This window comes from Mustelus asterias, chromosome 12 (assembly GCF_964213995.1).
Source record: "Mustelus asterias chromosome 12, sMusAst1.hap1.1, whole genome shotgun sequence".
In the NCBI taxonomy this organism is placed as follows: Eukaryota; Metazoa; Chordata; class Chondrichthyes; order Carcharhiniformes; family Triakidae; genus Mustelus; species Mustelus asterias.
Genome location: NC_135812.1, coordinates 51,907,116 through 51,934,511, shown reverse-complemented (window position 1 = coordinate 51,934,511; position 27,396 = coordinate 51,907,116). Strand labels below are relative to the sequence as shown.

Here is a 27,396-nt window from a genome sequence, read left to right as displayed (position 1 = left end):
GATCATGGCTGATCTGAAGTGGATCAGTTCCACTTACCCGCCTGATCCCTATAACCCCTAATTCCCTTTCCGATCAGGAATCCATCTATCCGTGATTTAAACATATTCAACGAGGTAGCCTCCACCACTTCAGTGGGCAGAGAATTCCAGAGATTCACCACCCTCTGAGAGAAGAAGTTCCTCCTCAACTCCGTCCTAAACCGACCCCCCTTTATTTTGAGGCTGTGCCCTCTAGTTCTAGTTTTCTTTCTAAGTGGAAAGAATCTCTCCCTCTCTACCCTATCCAGCCCCTTCATTATCTTATAGGTCTCTATAAGATCCCCCCTCAGCCTTCTAAATTCCAACGAATACAAACCCAATCTGCTCAGTCTCTCCTCATAATCAACATCCCTCATCTTTGGTATCAACCTGCTGAACCTTCTCTACACTCCCTCCAAGGCCAATATATCCTTCCGCAAATAATTCCCCATACCAATGTGCCTCTGCCATTTGTCTTGAGCTGCTGTTAGATTTGATACAATTGAGTGGCTTACCAGACCGCTCTGGAGGGAGCTGTGCTCAATGTTACTGATCCCCTTTTCTATTACCTGGTTTCGAATGAAATCCCAATTTTCAAACTGCCAGGGAAAGATTAGATTCACATTTTTGTCAAATTCCTTTCTGGATGTGGGTGATGCTGTCTGGGCCAGCACATATTGTCCATCCTTAATTGTCCTGGAGAAGGTGGTAGTGAGCTGCCTTCTTGAACTGCTGCAGTCCATGTGGTGTAGGCACACCCACAGTGCTGTTAGGGAGGGAATTCCAGGATTTTGCCCCAGTGTACATTGGCTGAAAAGCCTTGGACAGTGGTCTTTCCCCATTTTGCCATAAGTTTCCAGTACTAGTTTAAGTACAAGTTGCATCCATGTTTATCAGGTGTACAACACTACCATAGGCATGGCACCTTTAGTAGACTGGTTCATAGAAATCAAGATTTATGTGCTAATGTATTTTTACACATCCAAGAGAAAATGACTGGGGCACTTTTATATTAATTGCAAATAGAATACCCGATTGGTGCCCTGAAAGTTGACTTAAATATACTGTTGCGCTATGCAAATGAGTAGTGCTTTGCACATAAATGAACCCAAATGAGTCAATTTTAGAAGGAGCGCCAGGTTGTACAGTACATTTCAGAAAATGTTTTTCAATTAATGGACTAATTGTAACCATTAGTATAAACTACTTGAAAGTAAATGGGAATACTTTCATAGAAGGAATGACAATATATTTTAGAGTCAGGATGGTGAGTGGCTTGGAAGGGAACCTCCGGGGTGGTGGTGTTCCCAAGTATCTGTTGCTCCTGTCCTTCTAGATGATAGTGGTCATGGGTTTGGAAAGCGCTGCCTAAGGAACCTTGGTGAGTTCCTGCAGCGCATCTTGTAGATGGTGCACACGGCTGCCATTGTGTGTCGGTGGTGGAGGGAGTGAATGTTTGTGGCTGGGATGCCAATCAAGTTGGCTGCTTCCTCCTGGATGGTGTTGAGCTTCTTGAATGTTGTTGGAGCTGCAGTCATCCAGACAAGTGTTGAGTATTCCATTACACTCCTGACTTGTGCCTTGTAGATGGTGGACGAGTTTTGGGGAGTCAGGAGGTGAGTTACTCACCGCAGGATTCCTAGCCTCTGACCTGCTGATGTAGCCACAGTATTTATATGGCTAGTCCAGTTCAGTTTCTGGTCAATGGTAACCCCAAGGATCCCTAAGTGGGGATTCAGTGATGGTAATGCCATTGAATGTCACGGGATGATGGTTAGATCCTCTCTTATTGGACTTGCTCATTGCCTGGCACTTGTGTGGCAGAGTGGTTAGCACTGCTGCCTCACAGCGCCAAGGACCCAGGTTCAATTCAGCCTTGGGTGACTGTGTGGAATTTCCAAATTCTCCCTGTGTCTGCACGGGTTCCTCCAGGTGCTCTGGTTTCTTTCCCACAGTCCAAAGATGTGTAGGTTCGGTGCATGGGCCATGCTAAATTGCCCCTTAGCGTCTGAAGATGTATAGATTAAATGGTAAATGTGTGGGGTTACAGGGAGAGGGCCTGGGTAAGAAACTCTGTCATAGAGTCTGTACAGACCCAATGGGCTAAATGGCCTCCTTCTGCACTGTAGGGATTCCTATGAATGCCCCTTGTCACTTGTCAGCCCAAGCCTGGATAATGTCCAGGTCTTGCTGCATTAGGACATGAACTGCTTCAGTATCGGAGGAGTTGTGAATAGCCTGAACATTGTCAAACATCCCCACTTCTTTTTATTCATTGATGGGACATGGGCATTGCTGGCTGGCTAGCATTTATTGCCCATCCCTAATTTCCCTTGACCTTATGATTAAAGGAAGGTAATTGATGAAGCAGTTGAAGATGGTTGGGTCTGGGACACTACCCTGAGGGACTCCTGTAGGGATGTCCTGGAGCTGAGATGATTGACCTCCAACCTCCACAACCTTCTTCCTTTGTGCCAGGTATGACTTCAACCAATGGAGAGCTTTCATCTTGAGAGTTTTCCATTGACTCCAGTTTTGCTTGGGCTCCTTGATGCCATACCTGGTTAATTGCTACCTGATGTCAAGGGCTGTAACTCTCACCTCATCTTTGGCATTCAGCTCTTTTGTCCATGTTTGAACCAAGGCTGTAATGAGGTCAGGAGCTGAGTGACCCTGGTGGAACCCAAACTGGGTGCCCATGAGCAGGTTATTGCTGAGTAAGTGTCACTTGATAGCACTGTCGATGACCCTTTCCATCACTTTATTGATGATCAAGAGTAGACTGATGTGGCATAATTGACCGGGTTGGATTTGTCCTGCTTTTTGTGTACAGGACCTACCTGGGCAATTTTCCATATTGCCAGGTAGATGCCAGTGTTGTAACTGTACTGGAAGAGCTTGATTAGGGGTGTGGCAAATTCTGGAGCACAATTCTTCAGTGCAATTGCTGCAATATTGGAGCAGTGATATGATTTCATGGTGTTCTCCAGTTAGCCTTGTTCACAAAAATCTGGAACAAATGTTTTCCAAAATAAACAATGAAAAAAGTCCCCAAAACGCTCCCAGTAATTCATTCATCACGACGTTAAAGTTCATTTTACTATGCGCTTCAAATCAGATGGCCTCCCTTTAAATAAAAGTAACCAGTGACTATAAGAAGATAAGGGACAATCAGTTGAGGTCTGATATCAATGCCACTAGAATTATTTTTCATATTCAAATTCAGTTCATTCATGATTTGTACCAGGAACATTTTAAGGTGTAAAAGGGATTAAGTGGAGATGATGTGTAACCCACTTTAGTGAATGATCAGACAGCCATAGGCCAGACAAAGAGGCCATTTGGCCCATCATGCCTTTTCCAGCTAGTGGGGTTATGGGGTTATTTGAAAGAGCTATCCAATTAGTTCCACTCCCCTGCTCTATCCCTGTAGCCTTGCAAATTTTCCTTTTCATTATTAATCCAGTTCTTTCTGAAAGTTTCTGTTGAATCTGCTTCCATTACCCTCCTAGACAGCATATTCTGGATCATAACACTTGCTTCATAAGCAATATTCTCCTTATAGAATCATCAAATTCCTACAGTGCAGAAGGAGACCATTAAGCCCATCAAGTCTGCACCGGCTATTACCCAGTCTTTCAATTACCCAGTCTTAGCAGTTTAGCATGGCCAATCAACCTAACCTGCACATCTTTGGACTCTCTGCACATCTTGACTCTCTTTTTTGCCAATGATCTTAAATCTATCAGTGGGATTTTCAGGCTGTTCTCGCTGGTAGGATCTTCCACTCCCGCTGATGGTGACCCCCCCCCCCCCCCCCCCCCCCTCCCCCTGCCACAGTATCCCTGGTGGCAGAGGGTGTGAACAACAGGAAACAACATCAGCAACATTGGCAGGAGTGGAAAATCCTACTGCTGGCCAATGGTAGGTGGGCTGCTTCCACTGCCACTAAACACGCCATGGGGAGGGGCAGGGGGAAACCGATGTGTTGTGGTCGGGGAGGGGTGGTGGGGGGGGGAAACTGTTGTGTTTGGGGAGGGGAGGGGTGGGGGGGATGGAAAACCGATGTGTTGGCACTGACAGAGTTAATAAGGAGAAACTTTCCACTATCAAAACTTTTCCTGATTTTGAATGCCTCTATTAAAGTTTCCCCACACCGTCTCTGCGATCCCAGCTTCTCCAATCTCTCCATCTATCTAAAGCCCATTGTTGCCAGGCCATACCATTCCGGTAAATCTTCTGCAGGCAGGCTGCCTTCCAAATTTTCTGGCTCCTGATTCGTCGCCGCTACTCTCTACTCATTATGATGACCAGAATTTCTGACCAATTTTTTTACATCTTCTGAAGGTGGTGATGGGTTTTGGTTCTAGCTGGTTTTGTGTTTGAGATACTCAGTACCATCTCCAAGAGACTGTTCTTTGTACCAGATGAAATAGTGAAGCTCGAGTTATGGGGCAGGAATCTGGAAAGTCAGCCCTCCTGACATCCCACCGACCCCTGGTAAAATTCCCTCAGACAAGAAGGAGACTGCCATTGGCACTGTGGGGAATGCCAGTGGAGCTGCAGTGTCAGATGAGATAACAGAGTTAGAGTCAAAGGACACTGTAGTTTGCTCAACAGGAACTGAAATCTGCACAGAGAAGAGGGAGGAGAGGCTGCAGTCACTGTCCCTCCATTTTGGCTGATACTGGTGCATCCTGAGGCTTCCTGCCATCTTCAGCATGACTCCGGGAAGCATCCTGCGTTTGTTTCATTTCCATTGTAGGAATGCTGGCGATTGGGTTTCCTTTCGGGGAGTGGGAGGTGGTTGTATTAAGCAGTGCACAGGGCTGCAGAGAATTCATGTTCAAATTGTGTCACCCTCTAATTCGAACTTTCACTACATTCAGGCAGCATTAGGAGCTGGGCTTGAGGGACAGAGGTGTGAGCTGATTTGATTTGATTTATTATTGTCACGTATTAAAATATAGTGAAAAGTATTATTTCTTGTGCGGTATACAGACAAAACATACAGTTCATAGAGAAGGAAACGAGAGAATGCAGAATGTAGTGTTACAGTCATAGCTAGGGTGTAGAGAAAGATCAACTTAATGCAAAGTAAGTCCATTCAAAAGTCTGACAGCAGCAGGGAAGAAGCTGTTCTTGAGTCGGTTGGTATGTGACCTCAGACTGTTGTATCTTTTTCCCGAAGGAAGAAGTTGGAAGAGAGAATGTCCGGGGTGCGTGGGGTCCTTAATTATGCTGGCAGCTTTGCCGAGGCAGCGGGAAGTGTAGACGGAGTCAATGGATGGGAGGCTGATTTGCGTGATGGATTGGGTTACATTCACGACCTTTTGTAGTTCCTTGCGGTCTTGGGCAGAGCAGGAGCCATACCAAGCTGTGATACAACCAGAAAGAATGATTTCTGTGGTGCATCTGTAAAAGTTGTTGAGAGTTGTAGCGGACATGCCAAATTTCCTTAGTCTTCTGAGAAAGTAGAGGCATTGGTGAGCTTTCTTAACTATAGTGTCGGTATGGGGGAACCAGGACAGGTTGTTGGTGATCTGGACATCTAAAAACTTGAAGCTCTCGACCCTTTCTACTTCATCCCCATTGATGTAGACAGGGGCATGTTCTCCTTTACGCTTCCTGAAGTCAATGACAATCTCCTTCGTTTTGTTGACATTGAGGGAGAGATTATTGTTGCCGCACCAGTTTCTCTATCTAATTCCTGTATACCATCTCATCATTGTTTGAGATCCGACTCACTACGGTGGTGTCAGCAGCAAACTTGAAGATCGAATTGGAGGGGAATTTGGCCACACAGTTATAGGTGTATATGGAGCATAGTAGGGGGCTGAGAACACAGCCTTGTGGGGCACCGGTGTTGAGGATGATCATGGAGGAGGTGTTGTTGCCTATCCTTACTGATTGTGGTCTGTGAGTTAGGAAATTCAGGATTCAGTTGCAGAGGGAGGTGCTGAGGCCCAGGCCACGGAGTTTGGAGATGAGTTTCGTGGAAATAACTAGCTTGCCTAGTTTCAACTTCACATCAGATTTATAGGCAGATATAGGCAAAGTTCTTCTTGGATCGTCCAGTCTCCAGATGGTCATGCCCAGAGGTCACGAGCTGAGGTATTGTCCTAACGCAAGGACTCTGTGGGTAATGTCCAGGAAGTTTGAACTTCTGATGGGTAATTTTCCTGTGTCCAAACTTTTCTGAGGTCTCCAACTCTGAGTTAGAATCGGAGAGTTTGGAGGGTTCCAACCTACCTGTAAATGTTAGACAGTAAAAAATATTTATCACCCCTTCCCTAACGACCCTCTAACTCCCCCACCCCATGACACTCCAACTCCCCCTGGATATACTGACTCCCCCGTGACCAGTCCTGATCTGACCCGACCACCCACCATCCTATCAATTTACTTCACTCTCAGTGATTCACAAACTCACTGAAAAGTTATTTAATGTCCACAGCTTTTCATTGTGGTAGTGAATAAAGCCTTACAGCTAGTGCTGTAACAAAAAGGTGTAGCTAGGCTTTCCCCAGTGATCCTATCCTATGAAGGCCATAAATGTGAAACCCAAGTGCTATGTGAACAAGAAGAGAGTGGCAATCTGACAGTGATTGAGGCTGCTCGGAAGATTCGGCACATAATGTTCTGAGGGAGCTTTCTTTTTCATTCATTTATGGGATGTGGGTATCACTGGCTAGGCCAGCATTTATTGCCCATCCCTAATTGTCCTTGAGAAGATGCTGGTGAGCTGCCTTCTTGAACCCGCAGTCCCTGAGGCGTAGGTACACCCACAGTGCTGTTAGGGAGTGGGTTCCGGGATTTTGACCCAGCGGACAGTGAAGGAATGGCGATATAATTCCGCGTCAGGATAGTGGAGGGGAACTTCCAGGTGATGGTGTTCCCTGGTATCTGCTGCTCTTGTACTTCTTGATGGTAGTGGTCGTGGGTTTGGAAGGTGCTACCTAAGGAACCTTGGTGAGTTCCTGCAGTGCATATTGTAGATGGTACACATGGCTGTCACTGTGCGTCAGTGGTGGAGGGAGTGAATGGATGTGGATGTGGTGTCAATCAAGCGGGGCTGCTTTATCCTGGATGGTGTCATGCTTCGAGTATTGTTGGAGCTGCACCCATCCAGTCAAGTGTGGGGTATTCCATCACACTCCTGACTTGTGTCTTGTAGATGGTGGACAGGCTTTGGGGAGTCAGGAAGTGAGTTAATCACTGCAGGATTCCCAGTCTCTGGTGGACAAGTTGACAGGTAGATGGTGAGAAGATGTTTCCACTCACTGAGAGTGGTTAATCTTTCAAATTCTCTTCCCCGGGGAACAATGGAAGCTGAGTCATTGAATGTATTCAAAGCTTGAGTGAGACAGATTTTTGATCGACAAGAGAGTCAAGGGGAAAGGCAGACAGGATTGCGAGGTTTAGGCTCCAATTGGATCATCCATGAACATGTTGAATGGTGGAACAGGCTGAATGGCCCACTCCTAATTCATATGATCATAGAATCATAGAAACCCTACAGTGCAGAAGGAGGCCATTCGGCCCATCGAGTCTGCACCGACCACAATCCCACCCCACATATTTACCCGCTAATCCCTCTAACCTATGCATCCCAGGACTCTAAGGGGCAATTTTTAACCTGGCCAATCAACCTAACCCGCACATCTTTGGACTGTGGGAGGAAACCGGAGCACCCGGAGGAAACCCACGCAGACACGGGGAGAATGTGCAAACTCCACACAGACAGTGACCCGAGCCGGGAATCGAACCCGGGACGCTGGAGCTGTGAAGCAGTAGTGCTAACCACTGTGCTACCATGCCGCCCATCATATGATGTTATGATTGAACACTTCCTCTTAGATTTACAGCTGCAATAGTTTCCACATGCAGTATACTGATATTGCGAATAAAAATCTGAAGAATTATAGAGGAAGTTAAAGGAAATACTAGCATTTATTTAGCTCACACCTTTCACAACCTCGAGCTGTCCCAAAGTATTTTATGGCCATTTAAGCAATTTTGTGTAGTTACAGTCGGAATCTTGGGAAAATGGCAGCCAATGAGTTCAGAGCAAACTCCCAAAAACAGCAGTAAGAAAAGATAACCTGTTCAGTGATGAAGGATAATTATCGGCCAGGATATATTCCCTTCTATTCTTCAAAGAGTGCTCTGGGATCTTTCACAACCACCCGAGAGGGCACAATGGAGCATGAGTTTAACATCTTGTCTGAAAGGTGGCATCTCCACAATGCAGTACTCCCTCAGCACTTTCACAAAGCATTGAACTCGATCTTTGTGCTTACATTGTTCATGTCCCTTGAACTCATGACCTTCGGACTCCGAGGCAAGAGTGTCACCTGTTACATTCTTCCTCTCCTGGATGTGAATATACCAATCATATACCAAATTGGTGAAACAATCATATTTATTTTTTATTTGAAGATGAAACTATTTCTAGATAATGTTCATGCGGAGGCTAAGGATAATATCATCTCCAACACTGCTGCTTGCAGACTGACTTTGGGGCTAATACATCACATCCTATCAATGTGGTAGTTTCAAATATACCCCCTTTTACGTACATGTCATCATATCACAAGATTCCTCTTTTTTTTATTCGTTCATGGGACATGGGCGTTGCTGGCTGGCCAGCATTTATTGCCCATCCCTAGTTGCCCTTGAGAAGGTGATGGTGAGCTGCCTTCTTGAATCGCTGTAGTCCATGCACTGTGGGTTGATCCACAATGCCGTTGGGGAGGGAATTCCAAGATTTTGACACAACGACTGTGAAGGAACAGCGATATATTTCCAAGTCAGGATGGTGAGAGGCTTGGAGGGGAACCCACAGGTGCTGGTGTTCCTATTTATTTGCTGTCCTTGTCCTTCTAGATGGAAGTGGTTGTGGGTTTGGAAGGTGCTGTCTAAGGATCTTTGGTGAATTGCTGCAGTGCATCTTGTAGATAGTACATACTGCTGTTACTGATCATTGGTGGTGGAGGGATTGAATGTTTGTAGATGTGGTGCCAATCAAGCGGGCTGCTTTGTCCTGGATGGTGTCAAGCTTCTTGAGTGTTGTTCGAGCTGTACCCATCCAGGCAAGTGGGGAGTAATCCATCACACTCCTGACTTGTGCCTTGTAGATGATGGATAGGCTTTAGGGAGTCAGGAGGTGAGTTACTTGCTGCAATATTCCTAGCCTCTGACCTGCTCTTGTAGCCACTGTGCTTATGTGGTGAGTCCAGTTCAGTTTCTGGTCAATGATAACCTCAAGGATGTTGACAGTGGGGGAATTCAGTGATGGTTACACCATTGAATGCCAAGGAGCAGTGGTTAGAGTGTCTCTTATTGGTGATGGTCATTGCCTGGCATTTGTGTGGTGTGAATGTTACTTGCCACTTGTCAGCCCAAGCCTGGATATTGTCCAGATCTTGTTGCATTTGAACATGTACTGCTTCAGTATCTGAGGAGTCATGAATGGTGCTGAACATTGTGCAATCATCGGCGATCATCCCCACTTCTGACCTTATGACAGAGGGAAGATCATTAATGAAGCAGCTGAAGATGGTTGGGTCTCGGATACTACCCTGAGGGACTCCTGCAGTGATGTCCTGGAGCTGAGATGACTGACCCTCCACAACCACAACCATCTTCCTATGTACCAAATATGACTCCAACCAGCAGAGAGTTTGCCCCCTGATACCTATTGATTCCAATTTCGCTAGGGCTCTTTGATGCCACACTCGGTCGAATGCGACCTTGATGTCAACAGCTATCACTCTCACCTCACTAATGGGGAACGTGAGCTGGGTTTAGACCGTCATGAGACAGGTTAGTTTTACTCTACTGATGATAAAGTATTCCTCTTTTTACTTCCAACCAAAGGTTTAACTTTAAGGAATCAAATGATTTATGTAACAGCAAAAGAAAATGAGATTGAATGTATAATAAAAATAAGTAATAAATTTAGGAATCTCTGAAATGTATTGGTGCTTTGTTTTTCCATCCAGACTTAGTTAAGCTGATCTTTGCGGGAGGCTGCTGTAAGTTTTTGGGATGCTGATGAGGGCTGCTGTTTGTGTTGTGTCTTATACCGTGTTCTGTTTCTGATAGGATAACTCGGTATTTCTGCTTGTTCTGATGCATTGTTCTGATTGGCCTCTGTTTCTTTGCACTGTCATGCCATTTGGCATTCACACTTGATTGAGTCTTGGTTCCAGACATATGCTGAGGATATCTACTGGATTCCAGGTACTATCAGTTGGATGTTGTACTCAAACTTTCTGTCCGATGTTGAGGTTGGGTAATTCATTACCGACATGCCAGTCATGAGCACCTTTCATCTTCCCCTGCTTATCAATGAATGTTTGCGGACGACACAAAGGTTGCTGGATTTGTGGATAGTGATGAGGACCATCAGAGTTTACGGTAGGATATAGATCAGTTGGAGACTTGGGCGGAGAGATGGCAGATGGAGTTTAATCCGGACAAATGTGAGGTAATGCTTTTTGGAAGGTCTAATACAGATAGGAAATACACAGTAAATGGCAGAACCCTTAGGAGTATTGATAAGCAAAGGGATCTGGGTGTACAGGTACACAGATCACTGAAAGTGGCAATGCAGGTAGAGAAGGTAGTCAAGAAGGCATATGGCCTGCTTGCCTTCATCGGCCGGGGTATTGAGTTTAAAAATTGGGAAGTCATGCTGCAGCTTCATAGAACCTTAGTTAGGCCGCACTTGGAATATAGTGTTCAATTCTGGTTGCCACACTACCAGAAGGATGTGGAGGCTTTGGAGAGGGTACAGAAAAAATTTACCAGGATGTTGCCTGGTATGGAGGGCATTAGCTATGAGGAGAGGTTGGAGAAACTTGGTTTGTTCTCACTGGAGCAACGGAGGTTGAGGGGAGACCTGATAGAAGTCTACAAGATTATGAGAGGCATGCACAGAGTAGATAGTCAGAAGCTTTTTCCCAGGGTGGAAGAGTCAATTACTAGGGGGCATAGGTTTAAGGTGCGAGGGGCAAGGTTTAAAGGAGATGTACGAGGCAGATTCAGATGGCACGGTAGCACAGTGGTTAGCACTGCTGCTTCACAGCTCCAGGGACCTGGGTTCGAATCCCGGATCGGGTCGCTGTCTGTGTGGAGTTTGCACATTCTCCCTGTGTCTGTGTGGGTTTCCTCCGGGTGCTCCGGTTTCCTCCCACAGTCCAAAGATGTGCGGGCTAGGTTGATTGGCCATTCTAAATTGCCCCTTAGTGTCCCGGGATGCATAGGTTAGAGGGGTTAGTGGGTAAATATGTAGGGATATGTGGATAGGGCCTGGGTGGGATTGTGATTGGTGCAGACTCGATGGGCCGAATGGCCTCTTTCTGCACTGTAGGATTCTATGATTCTTTACACAGAGAGTAGTGGGTGCCTGGAACACATTGCCGGGGGAGGTAGTGGAAGCAGATACGGTAGTGACTTTTAAGGGGCGTCTTGACAAGTACATGAATAGGATGGGAATAAAGGGATATGGTTCCCGGAAGGGTAGGGGGTTTTAGATAAGTCGGGCAGCATGGTCAGTGCAGGCTTGGAGGGCTGAAGGGCCTGTTCCTGTGCTGTAATTTTCTTTGTTCTTTTCTTTGTTCTTTGTTCAATTTTGCAATGGTTGTGATGTTACAGTAATATAACTGTTTCAATATTCTGGTAATGATACTCATACAACAATAATTGCCTATAACAACCTGAAATAATCCAATCAACAGTACTAAAACTAACGCCCAATGACTATTGCTTTATAAATGTCTGTTGGGATGCCTGAAGTAATGGTTGGAGAGCTCAGCAATTCCTTCCATGAAAGCAATGTGCTCAATATCTTACACCTACCTCTTACACTTCCTTTAAGTACTTCCAAACTTGCCATTAAGCCAGCAGTGTATGCTTTGCTCTTTCCCCAGACTTCTGTAAATGTTCCTTCACCCATATCCTTGTGTACAATCAGCCCAAGAAGAACCTTCCCATTTAAGACAACTGTGTGATGCCTTGCCAGGTGACCACATCTCCTGTGGGCTGCATGCTGATGTTAGGTCTTGCCACATCTTATCTCGGGAATCGGAACATCTCATTTCTTGTGTTTTCTTTACAGGAGAAGACATCCCATAATAACAGTGTCAGAAGGAAGAGCCATTCGTATCTTAACACCACAGGAAGAAGTCCCAGAAATGCTTGGAAGAATGACCAGTGGGGAAATAGGAAAACTGCTACATCCTCGAGGTTTGTGAGTTCCTGCCCATCACTTGCTGACAGTCCCGTGTATACTGACACTGTCGCATCATAGGCCATTCAGCCCATGGTGTCACTGCTTGCTCATTCCAACAATCCAATAGGATTATTAATCCTCTTACTCTGCATTCTGCCCTGAGCCTGCTCCTTTTCATCTACTCTTTCGTTGAGCTAATGTTCTCTACCTCAAGCACTCCCTGTGGCAAAACACTCCTCATCCCCACATCACTTCATAAAGACATTTCTCGTAACTCTCTCTTTGCTCACTGTGACCATTTAAAAATTATGACCCTTACTTTTCCCCAACGAGACAAATTAATCTTCCTCTATTCATCGAATTAAAACCTCAACTCATTTTTTTTTAAAAAGTCACTTAAATCTCCACTTCTGTGGTAATATTTCCAGTATCTCGAGCCTTTGCAGCTGATAATTTTTTAATCCTGGCATCATCCTGGTGAATGTGCACTGCACATTCTCTGTGGCTTTGACATTGTAGTGCTAACCTCCTCAAAAGGCCACGGATGCTGTGCATCTGTTGACAACTGAGATAGTGAATGGTGGGGTAAATAAAGTTACAGATTGGCTATTATGGTGGAACAGATTTGAGGGACTGAATGGCCTCCTCCTTTTCCTTTATCATTGTAGTGGATATTTCCTTCCTGCTGTATTACTATTATTGTAATCCCATTGTTTATTACTCTAATCTTATTAAAAACTGAATTTTAACCGCAGTAGTTAAAGAGCATGAAGAAACTGGAGAAATATCAATGTTCTTTATAAGGAGGAGAAAGACTTGGTTGAATCACTGAGTGGAAAACTGGAGTTGGAGTGTGTGGGGCTGTTTCCCTTGCTTTGAATGTGATGCAGTTGGAAAATGTTGTTGTCTGCCTGTGTCGGTTCTTTGTCTGAGGCACTCTAGGGTTTTTATTGAGCACTAACAATCTATTTATGTTGTGAATAACGCTGTCCACATTTTGGATTTGTTTCTGTGTAATCCTCTGCAGCATATTTAACAGAATGTAACCTCGTATATACTCATATACCAGGCATCTCAGGGCCTTACTGGGCTCTGTCCTTGCAACAGTTCATTCCTACTACTTTAGGATGTCTGATAAATATACTGGTGATTCTGATTTATTGTTGTAAGTACTGCATGTGGTAGGGAAATTACAGCTAAACTGGCCCTTTACATCAGCTGACTAACAGAGTACAAAGGGGCCATTCACTGGGACTATCTTTACAACACTCAATCTGAATGTTTGGTGTTAACTGCTGATTGGAGGCTGAATGTGGTTAATGCCCTGTTACTATTGAAACTGAGTTTGCACACACTCGATATTGGGCCTTGATTTATTGCATACCTGCTGGGTGTCCCAAAGCTGCTCCTTACTACTGAACAGGATCTCAATTCCGAGCCACTATGTCCCCGGCAGCAACCATCAGGTAGGTGCTAGTGAAGGAAAATTTGGGGGGGGGGGGATAGTGAGGGGGGAGGCTAGTGAGGGGGGAGGATACTCTCGAGACCAGTGGGGGGGCAGAATAGGGATAGTGAGGGGGGAGGATACTCTCGAGACCAGTGGGGCCAGTACTGATTCTGGGATTTCCATTCCATATTGAAATACTGAGGGTGATAATTAAAGCTCCTTTAACATTAGGACACATGTGAGCCACATTTCAAAAGTAACCAACCTGGCACTGGACAGTATAATGTTTGCACGTGGCATCAAACAGGCACAAGGATACAAAGGGACAAATGTTTGATTCAGGTGTGGGCCCTGCTCACCTCACTAGCTGCCTTTACCAATATAGCAGGGGCACACCTCTGGAGTGTGGAACACATGCTCTATCTGCCATATTGGCTGCTCAGGGAACCGCTTTGCACCTTAACAACAGGATGGTACCACTGAATTTCAAAGTCACAGATTCCAGTAGAGGCCTTTAGGCATTGAAAACCCATGAACTCTGACTTGTAGCGTCTGATGAAGAACATTTAGTGTTGATGTGATGGTTGATGAACTGAAGGCTTTATAATGAAAATTTGAAGCTGATATTGGAGCATTCATTAGTTTGCCTATTCCAATTTGTCATACTTATAGCTCTCACTGTAAGTTTGTGGTATATGCCATCATTCTGACTGGCAGATATGGGAAGCACCAGGGAATATAAAGATCCCTTTGTTGTAACGTGACAGGAAAGTCACATTCCCTGTCTTCTTGCAGCAAACCAAGCTTCTAGCTCACTAATTAGAGGGAGAATTGAAATCCAAAGGGTTCCTCAATTCCACACTGAAAACATAGCAACCTCATACAGCAAGGGATTAAAAGTGAAAATGGGAACTCTGTGTAGCAGGGAGATGAAGCAATGTCTATTTATAGCCACAGAAATCTCTAGAACTGGAAAAGGCGAAGGATTTCATGATGGTGCCAAGAAACACAGACGTGACTGATAATATCTGAAACTTGAGGAAAGCTAATTACTGCACTGTCTGGTTTTCACTGCAGCCTCTTGTACCCAGAGTATCCAACTATTCTCATGTTGATTCAACTTAATTGAATTGTGTTTAATCTGCAATATCTTTGTGTTTAAATATTTAAATATCTTATTCATTTGAATGAAAAATTAGATTTGGTTCTCAAGGGGCCGCAGATTGAAAAATTAAACAGGAATTGGTCAATCTCTGGGAGCGCTGGGGTGGGAGTTTAACTTTTTGTGTGACTCAATAGCAAAGTTTAGCCTTCCTCTTCAGTGAGGAGGCTGCTGTGATTCTGAGGTTAAAGGTGAGCTATGAGGTGACAAGCCGGCTTCCAGCAGATCCCTGATTGAGGCTTTGTAGTTAGGCTGCGGTGGCTACTGGATTGCCTGTTGGACATTTCTCCAAGTATCTCCACTTAGGGGAGGCAATGGCCAAGTGGTATTATCGCTAGACTATTAATCCAGAAACTCAGCTAATGTTCTGGGGACCCGGGCAAATCCCGCCATGGCAGATGGTGGAATTTGAATTCAATAAAGAATCTGGAATTAAGAATCTACTGAAGATCATGAAACCATTGTCGATTGTCAGAAAAATCTATCTGGTTCACTAATGCCCTTTAGGGAAGGAAATCTGCTGTCCTTAACTGATCTGGTCTACATGTGACCCCAGAGCCACAGCAATGTGGTTGACTCTCAACTGCCCTCGGGCAGTAAATGCTGACCAGCCAGTGACGCCCAGGTCCCACAAATGACTATTAAAAAAAGTATCAGGTTCTCTGTGATGACTTCAGCCAGGCTAATGAGATTGGCTTGCTAGAGTATGAAAGAAATACCTGATGAGTTTTAATTAATGGTTAAATCAGGGAGTCTCATGCTCCCTGTTTAAAGCAGGTGTATCAGACTCCCAGCCTGATTCAGTAGGGAGCAACTGGAGAGCTGGCTGTGTACAGATGTATGGTGTAAATAAAGTAACTTGGTGACGGGACTTTCGTCTCCATGGAGTTATTATATTCTCCTGTCCCCAACTCCTCCCACTGGTTACCAGCCTCACGTAGGCAGTGGGGCACTATGAGTATTCCCAGGATAGGAATGATTAACACGGTCATGGGAAAGGGCAGGGGAGAGGTACTAATTGGTTAACTTTTTCAGAACCTTGGACAGAATGATGGATTGAATGGCCTCCTTTTGTAGGGTAAGATTCTTATATTTCTATATTGTAAGCGCTGATAGCCCCTTTTCTTTCTTGTAAATGACAATTCTTTGTCTCCTGGTCAGAACATTATCTTAAAACACTTGAGCAGTGGCCATTACAGCACGTTATCTTCCCGATCAGTCCTGCTTTGATGGGAATCAAACCAACAGCAACAAGAAGATGTGCGGTGGGAGCTCAATTTAAAAAAGACTTTCATTTCAACAGAGTAAATAGAAATTCTGGTAATCGGAGGTTGGATCGTTTATAGGCTTCGTGTAGCTTGGACATTTATCCAATCAAATTAATCCAATTTGATAAACATGTGACACATAGAAGATTAAAAGGTAAGATTATTCGCTGACCAGCCAGTCCCAGTTGGTTTTCTGGGCCTGTGCTAAAGGAAAATAATTTCCATCCTTCGCAACACAGAGCCCATGTCCGTCCACTGTCCGCACTCAGTACACTCCACATTTAGCACACTTGGCAAGTTAGTCCACAGTTTAAGTAAGATCACATCCCTTTCCCATAGATCTGATATTATTCTGCACAAGATTAAGATTTGCTTTCCTCACTGTCTGATCGTGACACTGCATTGTGCTGTTACTGCATAAAGATCTCCTTCCACGTCACTGCTTCCTTTACACCAATAACCAGAAAACAGCGATTGAACAATAATCTTTCCTATCACAATGGCAAGTGAGGTGATGGGCCTTCTGCTGTCCCAGGCTGACAGAGAAGACAGGGCCTTTAGAGTCATAGTCATAGAGGATAACAGCATGGAAACATGCCCTTCGGCCCAACTTGTCCATGCTGCCCTTTTTTTTTAAACCCCTAAGCTAATCCCAAATGCCCACATTTGGCCCATATCCCTCCATACCTATCTTACCCATGTAACTATCTGAATGCTTTTTAAAAGATAAAATTGTATTCGCCTCTGCTACTACCTCTGGCAGCTTGTTCCAGACACTCACCATCCTATGTGTGAAAAAATTGCCCGTTTGGACACTTTTGTGTTTCTCCCCTCTCACCTTAAACTTATGCCCTCTAGTTTTAAACTCCCCTACCTTTGGGAAAAGATATTGACTATCTAGCTGATCAGTGCCCCTCATTATTTTAACTACCTATAAGATTACCCCCTCAGCCTCCTATGCTCCAGAGGAAAAAAGTCCCAGAATATCCAGCTTCTCCTTATAACTCAATCCATCAAGTCCCGGTAGCATCCTAGTAAATATTTTCTACATTCTTTCTAGTTTAATAATATCCTTTCTATAATAGGGTGACCAGAATTGCACACAGTATTCCACATGTGGCCTTACCAATGTCTTGTACAACTTGAACAAGACGTCCCAACTCCTGTATTCAATGTTCTGATCGATGAAACCAAGCATGCCGAATGCCTTCTTCACCACTCTGTCCACCTGTGACTCCACTTTCAAGGAGTCACAGGTGGACAGAGTGGTGAAGAAGGCATTCGGATCCATTCATAATTTCTAGCCTTTACGTGACAATCAGGGAAAGGTTGTCATTGTGCACACCACGCCTTTCATTCTCTGGAATGTTTGGACGCTAATTCAGCACTGTGAAATATTTGCAGTGGTGAATTGTGAAGGAGATGTTCCTGTCCTCTGATGGTGGGGATATGATTTGCGATGATCCTGAGGGATCTCCACTGATTTGACAGGTAGGTAAGAACACAGAGGCAGAAGCTACTGGATAAAAGTAGACCAAAGTCCCTTCAGTTCATCTTCTACTATCGTGACCCCATGATACAACAATAATGGAGTTGTTGATTCTCTATCAATTAAGAACATAAGAACATAAGAAATAGGAGCAGGAGTAGGCCATCTAGCCCCTCAAGCCTGCTCCGCCATTCAATAAGATCATGGCTGATCTGATAGTCGGTTCAGTTCCATTTACCCGCCCGCTCTCCATAACCCTTGATTCCCTTAATGGTTAAAAATCTATCTATCTGTGACTTAAACACATTTAACGAGGTAGCCTCTACTGCTTCATTGGGCAGAGAATTCCAAAGATTCACTACCCTCTGGGAGAAGAAGTTCCTCCTCAACTCTGTTCTAAATTGACTCCCCTGTATTTTGAGGCTATACCCCGTGGTTCTTGTTTCCATTGTAAGTGGAAATAACCTCGCTGCTTCTACCCTGTCTAGCCCCTTCATTATCTTATATGTCTCTATAAGATCTCCCCTCAACCTTCTAAACTCCAATGAGTACAGGCCCAGTCTACTCAATCTCTCCTCATAAGCTAACCCCCCTCATCTCCGGAATCAACCTGCTGAACCTTCTCTGTACCCCCTCCAAAGCTAATTTGTCCTTTCTTAAATAAGGGGACCAAAATTGTACACAGTACTCGAGGTGCGGCCTCACCAGTACCCTGTACAGTTGCAGCATGACCTCCCTGCTTTTATACTCCATCCCTCTCGTGATAAAGGCCAACATTCCATTTGCCTTCTTGATTACCTGCTGCACCTGCAAACTGAGTTTTTGTGATTCATGCACAAGGACCCCTAGGTCCCTCTGCACAGTAGCATGTTGTAATTTTTCACCGTTTAAATAATAGTCTATTTTACTATTATTCCTTCCAAAGTGAATAGCCTCACACTTACCAACGTTATACTCCATCTGCCAGATCCTCGCCCACTCACTTAGCCTATCCAAATCTCTCTGCAGACTCTGTGTGTCCTCCACGCAATTTGCTTTCTCACTCATCTTTGTGTCATCCGCAAACTTTGTTACCCTACACTCGGTCCCCTCCTCCAGATCGTCTATGTATATGGTAAATAATTGAGGCCCCAGCACCGATCCCTGCGGCACGCCACTAGTCACTGATTGCCAACTGGAAAAGCACCCATTTATTCCGACTCTCTGCTTTCTGTTAGATAGCCAATCCTCAATCCACGCTAACACTTTTACCCCCAACTCCGTGTACCTTTATCTTATGCAGCAAGCTTTTGTGAGACACCTTATCGAATGCCTTCTGGAAATCTAAATACACCACATCCACCGGTTCCCCTCTGTCAACCGCACTCGTTATATCCTCAAAAAATTCCAGTAAATTAATCAAACATGACTTTCCCTTCATGAATCCATGCTGCATCTGCTTGATTGAACCATTCTTTTCCAGGTCCTGCTATTTCTTCCTTAGTGATAGATTCCAGCATTTTCCCAACTACGGATGTTAAGCTAACTGGCCTGTAGTTACCTGCCTTTTATCTACCTCCTTTTTTAAACAGTGGCGTTACATTAGCTGTTTTCCAATCAGCTGGCACCTCCCCAGAGTCCAGTGAATTTTGATAAATTACAACTAATGCATTTGCTATTACTTCTGCTGTTTCTTTTAGTACCTTGAGATGCATTCCATCCGGACCAGGGGACTTGTCTACCTTTAGTCCCATTAGCCTACCCAGCTCTACCTCTTTAGTAATAGTGATCGTTTTAAGGTCCTTGCCCCCTACAGTCCCATGACCGTCAATTATTGGTAAGCTATTTGTGTCCTCCACTGTGAAGACCGACACAAAAAACTTGTTTAAGGCCTCGGCCATTTCCTCGTTTCCTATTATTAAATCCCCTTTCTCATCTTCTAAGGGACCAACATTTACTTTAGCCACTCTTTTCCGTTTTATATATTTGTAAAAACTTTTACTATCAGTTTTTATATTTTGTGCTAGTTTACTTTCATAATCTATCTTTCCTTTCTTTATTGCTTTCTTAGTAGTTCTTTGTTGTTTTTTAAAGCCTTCCCAATCTTCTAGTTCCCTACTAATTTTGGCCACTCTGTATGCATTTGTTTTTAATTTGATACTCTCCTTTATTTCCTTAGTTATCCATGGCTGGCTATCCCTTTTCTTACGTTCCTTCTTTTTCACTGGAATATATTTTTGCTGAGTACTGAGAACAGTCTCCTTAAAAATCCTCCACTGTTCCTCAACTGTCCCGCCAATTAGTCTGTGTTCCCAGACTACATCAGCCAACTACGGGGATAGTACACTTTTGGATGCTGTTGGGGGGGACGACTTAGCAGGGGTAAGCCATGGTGTACAGGTCACTGGCTCAGAGTCTGTCCTTGTGGCTCAGAAGGGAAGGGGGGAGAGGAGTAGAGGATTAGTCATTGGGGACTCCATAGTTAAAGGGACGGATAGGAGATTCTGCGGGAACGAGAGAGACTCGCGGTTGGTGTGTTGCCGTCCAGGAGCCAGAGTCCACGATGTCTCGGATCGTGTTTTCGAAATCCTTAAGGGAGAGGGGGACCAGCCCCAAGTTGTGGTTCACATAGGTACTCAAGACATAGGTAGGAAAAGGGATGGGGATGTAAGGCAGAAACTCAGGGAGTTAGGGTGAAAGCTTAGGGCTAGAACAAACAAAAGTTGTTATCTCTGGTTTGTTACCCGTGCCACGTGGTAGTGAGGAGAGGAATAGGGAGAGAGAGCAGTTGAACACGTGGTTACAGAGATGGTGCAGGAGGGAGAGTTTCAGATACCTGGACAATTGGGGCTCTTTCTGGGGTAGGTGGGACCTCTACAAACAGGATGGTCTGCACTTGAACCAGAGGGGTACCAATATCTTGGGGGGGAAATTTGCTAATGCTCTTCGGGAGGGTTTAAACTAATTCAGCAGGGGGGTGGGTACCTGAATTGTAGCTCCGGTGTACAGGAGGTTGAGAGTAGTGAGGTCATGGATGAGGTTTCAGAGTCGCAGGAGTGTACTGGCAGGCAGGAAGGTGGTTTGAAGTGTGTATACTTCAACGCCAGGAGCATCCGGAATAAGGTGGGTGAACTTGCAGCTTGGGTTGGTACCTGGGATTTCGATGTTGTGGCCACCTCGGAGACATGGATAGAGCAGGGACAGGAATGGTTGTTGCAGGTTCCGGGGTTTAGATGTTTCAGTAAGTGCAGGGAATGTGGTAAAAGAGGGGGAGGTGTGGCATTGTTAGTCAAGGACAGTATTACAGTGGCAGAAAGGACATTTGATGAGGACTCGTCTACTGAGGTAGTTTGGGCTGAGGTTAGAAACAGGAAAGGAGAGGTCACGATGTTGGGAGTTTTTTATAGACCTCCGAAAAGTTCCAGAGATGTAGAGGAAAAGATTGCAAAGATGATTCTGGATAGGAGCGAAAGTAACAGGGTAGTTGTACTGGGGGACTTTAACTTTACAAATATTGACTGGAAAAGCTATAATTCGAGTACTTTAGAGGGGTCGGTTTTTGTCCAATGTGTTCAGGAAGGCTTCCTGACGCAGTATGTAGATAGACCAACAAGAGGCGAGGCCACATTGGATTTGGTACTGGGTAATGAACCAGGCCATGTGTTAGATTTGGAGGTAAGTGAGCACTTTGGTGACAGTGACCACAATTCGATTATGTTTACCTTGGCAATGGAAAAGGATAGGTATATACCAAAGGGCAAGAGTTATGGCTGGGGGAAAGGAAATTATGATGCGATTAGGCGAGATTTAGCTGGCATAGGTTGGGGAAGGAAACTGCAGGGGATGGGCACAATTGTAATGTGGAATTTGTTCAAGGAACAGCTACTACGCGTTCTTGATAAATATGTACCTGTCGGGCAGGGAGGAAGTAGACGTGTGAGGGAACTGTGGTTTACTAAGGAGGTTGAATCTCTTGTGAAGAGGAAGAAGGAGACTTATGTTAAGATGAGACTTGAAGGCTCAGTTAGGGCGCTTGAGAGTTACAAGTTAGCCAGGAAGGATCTAAAGAAAGAGTTAAGAAGAGCCAGGAGGGGACATGAGAAGTCTTTGGCAGGTAGGATCAAGGAAAATCCTAAAGCTTTCTATAGGTATGTCAGGAGTAAAAGAATGACTAGGGTAAGATTAGGGCCAGTCAAGGACAGGAGTGGGAAGTTATGCGTGGAGTCTGAAGAGATAGGAGAGGCACTAAATGAATATTTTTCGTCGGTATTCACACTGGAGAGGGACAGTGTTGTCGAGCGGAATACTGAGATGCAGGCTATTGGACTGGATGGGATTGATGTTCATAAGGAGGAGGTGTTAGCAATTCTGGAAAGGGTAAAAATAGATAAGTACCCTGGGCCGAATGGGATTTATCCTCGGATTCTCTGGGAGGCTAGAGAGGAGATTGCAGAGCCTTTGGCTTTGATCTTTGTGTCGTCATTGTCTACAGGAACAGTGCCAGAAGACTGGAGGATAGCAAATGTTGTCCCCTTGTTCAGGAAGGGGAGTAGGGACAACCCTGGTAATTATAGACCGGTGAGCCTTACTTCTGTTGTGGGCAAAGTATTGGAAAGGATTATAAGAGATAATATTTATAATCACCTCGAAAGGAATAATTTGATTAGGGATAGTCAGCACGCTTTTGTGAAGGGTAGGTCGTGCCTCACAAACCTTATTGAGTTCTTTGAGAAGGTGACCAAAGAGGTGGATGAGGGTAAAGCGGTTGATGTGGTGTATATGGATTTCAGCAAAGCATTTGATAAGGTTCCCCATGGTAAGCTTTTGCAGAAAATAAGGACACATGGGATTGAGGGTGATTTAGTGGTTTGGATCAGGAATTGGCTAGCTGTAAGAAAACAGAGGGTGGTGGTTGATGGGAAATATTCATCCTGGAGTTCAGTTACTAGTGGTGTACCGCAAGGATCTGTTTTGGGGCCACTGCTGTTTGTCATTTTTGTTAATGGATGAGGGCGTGGAAGGATGGATTAGTAAATTTGCGGATGACACTAAAGTCGGTGGAGTTGTAGACAGTGCGGAGGGAAGTGGCAGGTTACAGAGGGACATAGATAAGCTGCAGAGCTGGGCTGAGAGGTGGCAAATGGAGTTTAATGCAGAAAAGTGTGAGGTGATTCACTTTGGAAGGAGTAACAGGAATACAGAGTACTGGGCTAATGGTAAGATACTTGGTAGTGTGGATGAACAGAGGGATCTGGACACGTGTCCATGTGCATAGATCCCTGAAAGTTGGCACCCAGGTTGATAGGGTTGTTAAGAAGGCGTACGGTGTGTTAGCTTTTATTGGTAGAGGGATTGAGTTTCAGAGCCAGGAGGTCATGGTGCAACTGTACAAAACTCTGGTGCGGCTGCATTTGGAGTATTGCATACAGTTCTGGTCACCATATTATAGGAAAGATGTGGAAGTGTTGGAAAGGGTGCAGAGGAGATTTATCAGGATGTTGCCTGGTATGGTGGGAAAATCGTATGAGGAAAGGCTGAGGGGCTTGAGGTTGTTTTCGTTGGAGAAGAAGGTTAAGAGGTGACTTAATAGAGGCATACAAGATGATCAGAGGATTAGATAGTGTGGATAGTGAGAGCCTTTTTCCTCGGATGGTGCTGGCTAGCACGAGGGGACATAGTTTTAAATTGAGGGGTGAGAGATATAGGACAGATGTTAGAGGTAGGTTCTTTACTCTGAGAGTAGTAAGGGCGTGGAATGCCCTGCCTGCAGCAGTAGTGGACTCGTCAACATTAAGAGCATTCAAATGGTTATTGGATAAACATATGGATGATATTGGAATAGTGTAGATTAGAGGGGCTTTAGATTGGTTCTACTGGTCGGCGCAACATCGAGGGCCGAAGGGCCTGTACTGCGCTGTAATGTTCTATGTTCTAACTCCGCCCTCATCCTATTGTAATTCCCCTTGTTCAAGCAGAGGACACTGGTTTGGGACCCTACTTTCTCACCCTCCATCTGTATTAGAAATTCAACCATATTGTGATCACTCATTCCAAGAGGATCCCTCACAAGGAGATCATTAATTTTACCTGTCTCATTAGACCGGACCAAATCCAAGATAGCTCGCTCCCTCGTAGGTTCTGTAACATAGTGTTCGAGGAAACTATCGCGACAGCATTCTAAGAACTCTTCCTCAAGTCCACCGTGTCCGACTTGAGTTGACCAATCAATATGGAGGTTAAAATCCCCCATGATTATTGCTGTTCCATTTTTACATCTGTTATTTGTTTGTTTATAGCCCGTCCCACCTTGAAGTTATTATTTGGGGGCCTATAGACTACGCCCACCAGTGACTTTTTCCCCTTACTATTCCTTATCTCCACCCGCATTGATTCCACATTTTGCTCCTTAGAGCCTATATCATTTCTCACTACCGCCCTGATGTTATCCTTAATTCCAGTAAGAAGTCTCACAACACCAGGTTAAAGTCCAACAGGTTTATTTGGTAGCAAATACCATAAGCTTTCGGAGCGCTGCCCCTTCGTCAGATGGAGTGGAAATCTGTTCTCCTTAATTATCTGTTATCCTTAATTAACAGAGCTACCCCACCTCCTTTTCCTTCCTGTCGATCCTTCCGAATTGTCTGATATCCCTGGATATTTAGTTCCCAGTCCTGGTCACCCTGCAACCACGTTTCTGTAATAGCCACTTGATCATACCCATTTGTACTGATTTGCACCGTCAACTCATTCACTTTGTTTTGAATGCTACGTGCATTCAGGTAAAGTGTCTGTAAGGGACTGAGGAAAATTTGTGGGGAAGACATTTACCAGTGTTCTTTGTCCCTTGTGGGTTTCAGTGTCCTGTTTGCCGGGCGGGTGCTGTGAACAGGATGCTGTTGGTTGAGTGATGTGGGCTGGGCCAATGGGATTGCTCTGGGGGCGGGAGGAAAAAAAGGCGCCAGGAAGTGAAGCAGCTAGAGAGCTGGAGAGAGAGAGAGCTGAGAGAGAGCTTTTCCCAGGCAGTGAGAATTCGGTTTGGAGTGAGAGGCAGCCAGGCGTTCCCCTGCCTGTTCTTTTCATTACCGCCGAGGAGGACAGCCTTCTGCGCACTCGACCTACGTTGCTGCACGGATAGCTCGCGGCACCTCTGCCTCCTGCGGCATCATCTTCCACACGTGTGTCTCTCCTGGACTGTGTGTGGGTGTCGTGAGTAACTGGTGGGGACTATACAGTCCAACTGGATCAGTATCTACAAATGTGTTACAGAGGATGAGTTTCCCCATGTGTGCACCAACGGATGGGCCCCAACGGTTATAGATCAGAGCTCACTGTTTTATGTCTGTTAATTATAATTGTTATTACATTTATTTTTGATATTCCGATTACAGTACTGACATTTATGGGTAAACAGGGAATTAGCCAAATCAACATCAACCGCTAGGAATTCGGGACCCTGTTGATTGAATATTTAAATAGTAGCCCCCATATAGTGGTCAGCAGGGGGTTACATGTCTTTACGTTAGTCTTTCTTACCTGGACCCGATTTGTTAGTGCATTCCTTTGTTTGCACGCTCTGTCCCTTCCTATCACAGACTTGTTATTCTTCCCCAGATCATCTCCTTGCACTGTGTTGATCACCTCCCTTCTCATGCTTGTCATCTTTTTTACTCTGCCTGAGGTTAGATTCCTGCCACCTTCTATACTCTCTGTTCTATTACGTGGTCTGGAAACTTTACTAACCTCTCCTGAGCCCTCAGCTCCTTTAACTAGTTGAAAGTCCTCATCATTAACCTGCACTCCTACCCTCTCCTTTACCTTTGATTTTCTAATTCTCCATACAATTGAACCCTCCCCCCCACTATTTAGTTTAAAGCCCGATCTACAACAGGCTCAGACATGAAGGACTGGATGTTATGGTGGACACTGTCTTAAGCCCAAGTGGAAGTCTTGAACCCCTCTGCGTTTTCAGCATGCGTTCTTATGCTATCCTCTGGGCAGTGGCACACTAATTCACTACCTTAGTGCCTACTGTCCTGCTGAGGATGGCAGGTGGGCATTCTGCTGCTCGCTGTGATGTCAGGCTAGCAGCCCCTCTGGGAGAGATGGGCATTGCTGAGGCGGGCATTTGAGCGGGAGGGCAACTCGACATGGCAACACCTTCAGCTGCCTGCACTGAATGATACATTAACTGGGGTGAAGCTGAGAGGGCTATCGGGTTTGAGGGGAAATTACTAAGCCCTTCCAAAGAACAAAGAACAATACAGCACAGGAACAGGCCCTTCGGCCCTCTAAGCCCGCGCCGCTCCCTGGTCCCAACTAGACCATTCTTTTGTATCCCTCCATTCCCACTCCGTTCATGTGGCTATCTAGATAAGTCTTAAACGTTCCCAGTGTGTCCGCCTCCACCACCTTGCCCGGCAGCGCATTCCAGGCCCCCACCACCCTCTGTGTAAAATACGTCCTTCTGATATCCGTGTTAAACCTCCCCCCCCCCCCCCTCACTTTGAACCTATGACCCCTCGTGAATGTCACCACCGACCTGGGAAAAAGCTTCCCACCGTTCACCCTATCTATGCCTTTCATAATTTTATACACCTCTATTAGGTCACCCCTCATAATTTCTTCCGCCTCGTCACGGGTGGAGCTGGCCTGTCATCCTTGCAGCACTGTGCTGGGCAAGGAGCCTGGGCATGGAGCTCTGCTGGCCCTCTGGCTTGCTGTGGTTGAACTGAGTTGTGGGGAAGGGGGATGGTGGTGGGGTTGCTCCAACCATTGATGACATATTTCCACTAGTTCCAAATGGTTCCTAAGTGTAGCCTCAGTAAGAATAATTAGTTTCCCATCTCGGGCAATGCCCCAAAAGCAGCAAGACACGAGGAAGCCAGCATGACACCACTCTCCCCAGCACCCTCCACCTCACACCCCACCTCCATGGGACTGGGAAATCCAGCTCATGGTGAGGAACATTCCAGTGATGGAGAAATTGGGGAGCAATAGGTCCAAAATCAGCTCTTCCTCCTGAGGATGTTACACTCATATATCCAGGTCCCCAGGTCTCAAATACAGTTACTGTAGCTCTTTGGAAATGAGAGAGGTTACATAGAAGCATAGAGAATAGGAGCAGGAGTAGGCCATTTGGCCCATTGAGCCTGCTCCACCATTAAATTAGATCATGACTGAACTTCTAACTCAACACCATACACTCACGCTCTCCCCATACCTGTGGACACCTTTAGGGGCTAGAAATCTAATTCCTCCTTAAATAAATTCAGTCACTTATCCTCCACAGTCTTCTGTGGCAGGGGATTCCATGGGTTTTTTTAAAGTTTATTTATTAATGTCACGAGTAGGCTTACATTAACGCTGCATGAAGTTACTCTGAAAATCCCCTAGTCGCCACACTCCAGCGCCTGCTTGGGTACACTGAGGGAGAATTTAGCATGGCCAATGCACCTAACTAACACGTCTTTCGGACTCTGGGAGGAAACTGGAGCAGCTGGAGGAAACCGGATCTGAACCCACCTTGGGGGAAGAGTAATATTCTGCTCTTGGTAATATTACTTTTGGTTCCCTCATCCAAATCATTGATGTGTATTGTGAATAGCTGGGCCCCACTCGCTGATCCTTGCGGGAACCCACTAGTCACCGCCTGCCTTTTTGCAAAAGACTCAGTTATTCCTACTTTGCTTCCTGTTTGCTAACTAGTTCTCAATCCATGTCAATATATTACCCCCAATACCATGCGCTTTAATTTTGTACACGGACCTCCAATGTGGGTCTTTACCTGGCACG

At 45.2% G+C, this 27,396-nt stretch overlaps 1 protein-coding gene across 1 annotated transcript in view; it reads left to right on the top strand.

The window, feature by feature from the left end:
• The first annotated feature begins 12,231 nt into the window (after window positions 1-12,231).
• sh2b2 (SH2B adaptor protein 2) overlaps window positions 12,232-27,396 on the top strand; it is a 118,556-nt gene continuing 103,391 nt past the window's right edge. Inside the window, exon 1 of the mRNA XM_078225216.1 lies at window positions 12,232-12,277. The gene's annotated coding sequence lies outside the window, so the exon portion shown is untranslated. The remainder of the gene's footprint in view (window positions 12,278-27,396) is intronic.